Below are 5,000 nucleotides of genomic sequence, written 5' to 3'. Positions count from 1 at the left end.
CGATATATATATATATATATATATATATATATATATATATATATATATATATATATATATATATTACATGGGGGTCACCACTTAGCAAGGCCCGGAGGCCACAGGGATAAGGGTTATTGCATGTACAGTAATCAATGAGATAGTATTGTAGTAATCATTTATATTGGAGATTTGATAAAGTGTCTTACTTAAGGGGACGATTTGTCAGGAATTTGTTTATGTTGGATTTGAAGACATCCAAGTTGTAGTCAGGTGGGAAACAGGCAAACGGAAGAGAGTTCCACAGTCTTGCACTTCTGAGAAAGTTGCTCTGCTTATGGAATCTACGTTTGGATTTAGGCACAGATAAAGAGTGAGGAAAATTATTGACAGTAGTTTCAGCCAGACGGGTGTTTCTCGTGAGAGATTGACGAGGGGAGGGACGAGAGATTGGAGCTCAGACGAGCAGTTGCCATGGAAATAACGATAAAACAGAGACAGGCTCGTAATGTCTCTTCTGTGGGAGAGAGGCTGCAGGGAAGAGAAAAAGGCATCCCCCACTAAACCACGAAGTCTATTTTGTACTCTGTCAAGGCAGGATAGGCTGTTTTTAGCAGCTCCAGCCCAGATGTGGCAGCAGTACTCCATCCTTGACTTACTTGGCTTTTATATAGATAGAGAATTGCATCAGTAGTGAGATATCTTCTGGAGTGGTAGAAGGATCCCACATGGGGATCAGAGCGTTGATGATGTAAAGATGGAAGCTTGGTTTTGGATGAATTACAAGTGACCAGTCACCTCTTCCCCCATGGTACCACGCGCTCAAGATAAGAGGAGAGAGCATTAGAGAGAACTTTGTCATTTACGGCCTTTGATGTGTTGCCAAAGATGGCCGTGTCATCAGCATAGATGTCAACGAATGATTTAAGCATGTGCTTTGGGAGATCATTGATGTAGATCAAGAAGAGAGTTGGGCACAGGATGGACCCCTGAGGGACTCCAGCATTAATACTGTGGGCCTCTGATTTCTGCCCATCAACAACTACTCTTATAAACCTATCGGAGCGAAATGATTTAAGGATCGAGAAAACAGTTCCAGTGATACCGTAGCTGGAAATCTTGTGAAGTAGGCCCTTATGCCATACCTTATCGAAGGCCTTTGATATGTCAAGAGCAATTTCCCTGAAAAAGAAGGCTTTGTCAAAAGATTCACTAATCCTATGAGATATAACCGTTAGCACATCTGCTGTAGATCTTGCAGAGCGAAACCCATATTGCATGTCACAAAGAAGGTTGTTTCTCTTGAGGTGGTTGACTACTTCTTTATTTAATATGGATTCCAACAACTTACTCATGACAGACAGGAGACATTGGTCTGTACTGAGAGGGAGATGACTTTTCCGCTGAATTCTTAAATACAGGGCATACTGATGAGGTTTTCCAGGGTGTTGGAAAGCACTTCTCCTTAAGGCAACGCTCAAACAGTTTTGTAAGTATGGGAGTAAGTTCTGGTTGGAGGTTTTTCAGCACTATAACTGGAATGCCGTCAGCGCCAGTTACTTTACTGGAATCAAGGTTCTTGATTAGCTTGGCGACCTCCCGAACACATATTTGTAAGTTTTATATATATATATATATATATATATATGTATATATAATAAATATATATAAATATATCATCGTATAACGATTAGATCACTGTCTGTCTGGCGTAAATGAACACTTAAAATTAAGATGTTTAAAATTCAACGTTATTTCAAGCGGTTAATGGTAGCCGAATGGATTAGGTCTCCGCTAATCGAGCCAGAGATGTCTCGTGATACGGGGTTCGAGTCGTTCGACTGGTAGTAATCGTGACACCCTGCACTGAAGATTCCCGAAAGGATGAAACACTAGTGTCTCTAGGTATTTAATTATTATAGTAAAAAAATAATTATAAATATAAATATATATATTATTATATACAATCTCTCACATTCTGAAAATCCTATCATAAGTTGCTCGCTTGATTAGCATTGCTGGATGGCATCGTCCTTTTGAGTTAAAACTCCTACTTGTGAGACATTGACTTGGGGTTATTAGCTGGTTGGATGACCTCGTCCCTTGTTGAAACGAAGTAGATTCATTTCACAGTCGGATTTCGGCGCGGTTTGCTTGATCTGTGTGGGTTAATAAAATTCTTGTGTGCAGGGCGTTTGCTCAGTTGGTAGAGTGCTTGCCTTGCATGCAAGAGGCTCGGGTTTCGAATCCTGAGTTCGGATGTGTCTAACTGATGAGCCCAAATGAGGGCGAAACTCGAGTCTTGGACTTCCAGTTCTTTGATTGTCATGCCTCTTGTGGGCTGCGACGTTGTTTGGCTGTGGAATTTATTATATATATATATATGTAAATTTGGTTCGTTCCAAACGAATAAAACCATATTTCTACGTTACCAATTTATTTGAAATTTTCAGACAACCCATCTTTAGAGTCGAGGCATGTTTTTATGTTATTAAAATAAATTTACCTCGCAAATTATTAAAATATTAAATAAAATAGATATATTTTTTTAACCGTGGTGCGAATCTGTTCTGTTGATAAAACTGAAATTCCGGTTCGATTCATTTCACAGTCACGAATTGACGAAAGATTTCATTTTCTGTTTAGTAAGTAAAAAACAAAAACAAAAAAAACATAATTAATTTGTTTATCTTTCAAATTTTTCTAATTCACACATTTTTTCTTTATTATATAAGGCAAAAAAAAAAGTTTGTCGCTTGCTTTTTGAGTTTTTTTTTGTTTTTCGATATAAGATTGGTTGGAATAAAAAAAAAACACGATTTAAAAAATAGCGCGGATCATTCTCTGCATTAGCACCGAAAAATGTTACTAAACATTTATTAATAATTTCTCACTTCTCACTTTTACAAACATTTGATTTTAAATTTCTTTTTAAATGACGACTTTTTTTTCAACCCCCCCCCAATGGTGTTTATTAGCCCCCCCCCTCCAAAAGTGATGTTTATTCCGGAAGCTGTTCTTAAGATTTGGAGGTTGGGGGGGGGGTAAGTTGATTCCAAGGTGGACCTAATCAAAAAAAAAAAGAAGAAATGAAGTATTTTATGCGCACATAAGCAACTATTTTTTTCTTACCTTTTTTTTTAACTTATTATTTAAAAATTAGTGAATTTCAATGAATACAATAATAAATCATTTATCATTAATATGTGTTTTTGGTTTTGTGTTGAATGAAACTTTTTTTTTTCATTACAACAATAATGAATCAATTTAAATCTTCTGGCATGCGTTTAAGGGTTACGAAATTATCAATAAACTGTTTAGTTACTAAGCCAACGTAAGTAAATAAAAAAATGTTACGTGCGCATGCATTAGCCTTGACTAGGGGAGCTAAGGGAGCGACCATTAAATAATTATGCTGGTCGCCTTGGAACTCAACGCCCAAGGAGTACCTAAAGTGGCACTTATGCACTTATGTTATCGTGCTATTTTTAAAAATAGTATTTTCATGTTAAATTCAAATTTTACAATGTTTTTCTTTTATTAATTTGTTAAGTGAAAGTACAGATAACCCGGTCGGTTTCTAATGTGATGAAAATATAGCCCCCCCCCAAAAAAAAAGGGGTACTCTGGATAATAACAAAACATTAAAATTGCCTCAGTCTCGAAAGATTTCTTCTCTACTGAACGAGGAAAAAAACGGTGAAGTGTAGTTCACCTTCTGTTTCTCTCCCCCTCTCTCTTCCTCTCTTAATATCTCTCTCTATCCATCTCTCCCTTTCCCTCTCTCAATCTATCTTTCTCTCTATATCACCCTCTCCATCTCTCTTTGAGCCCCTTTCTCTCTCCCTCTATCTCTCTCCTTTCCTCTGTCTCATCCCTCTCTGTTTCTAACTCTCCCCCTCTCTCTGTTTATCTATCAATCCCTTTATCTCTCTATCTCGTTCTCTTTCTCTATTTTCCTCTCACTTTCTCTTTCCTATCTATATATCTTCCTCTCTATCTGTCCATCTCTAATCCCTCATCCTATTTTAGTCTCCTAAATTAATTACAGTGAATAAGGCATTGTCAAAACATGGATAAATCCTATTTTAGTCACCTAATTTACTGACTGTGAGAATAGAAGTTATTTGGAAATTACTGCTACCTTGAACAGCACCAGAAGTAACTGGTAAAACCTTTCTAATTAAATTGATTTTTGCAGCCATTTGGTAACAAAATGACATAGCCTTAGCCTTTGCTGCATGAGCAATACCTGCGACCTTGCTGCCAAGTAGAAGAATTATTCATTCTACTTTAAAACATTCAATTTTTCAAAAATCTCATGTTCGACATCTCCAAAACATCCAATATGGGGAAAAATATTGCAGAAATGCAAACTTATTGTTTAGGATGAATGCACAATGGTATGAAAAAAATCACTTAAGGCTCTTGGTCGATCCTTGCAAGATTTGCGTGGCAATGTCAGACCATTTGGGAATGCAATAATATTGCTTGCAGGAGATTTCAGACAAATGTTACCTGTTATTCTTCAATCAACACCAGCGGATGAAATAAATGCTTGCCTCAAATACTCTACTTTTTTGTTCCATGTGAAGACATTAAACTTAACTCAAAATATGCATGTCCAGTTGCTGACTGTTCGATCCGTACAAAAACTTTTGCATCACTTGTGGGAAATTGGGTACGAAAAAGTGCCAGCTGATCAGAGTTAAGGGCAAAATTCTTTGACTTTTAACTTCTGTAATTTCTGTAATTTTATTTCATCAAAAGAATAGTTAGTTAAAATGTTTTTGCAGATATTCAAATTATAAGAATTCCATTTGACTGAGTGAATGAGCTATTCTTGCAGGTCAATACAAAGACGCCCATGAACTTAACGCTATTATTTAATGTAAAATTCCAAGTGAGGTAGTCAAATACAAATCCATCGACACTGTTGTGAAAGCAGATAAAGTGGTTAATTATCCAACAGCTATATTTGCCAGGGATGCCACCGCATGTATTGCAACTGAAATTTGGTG

The sequence above is a fragment of the Euprymna scolopes genome, chromosome 28 (genome assembly GCF_053919585.1).
Source record: "Euprymna scolopes isolate OS-2025 chromosome 28, ASM5391958v1, whole genome shotgun sequence".
Taxonomy (NCBI): domain Eukaryota; kingdom Metazoa; phylum Mollusca; class Cephalopoda; order Sepiida; family Sepiolidae; genus Euprymna; species Euprymna scolopes.
The sequence above is the reverse complement of the archived record's forward strand: the minus strand, read 5'-3'. Positions refer to the sequence as shown.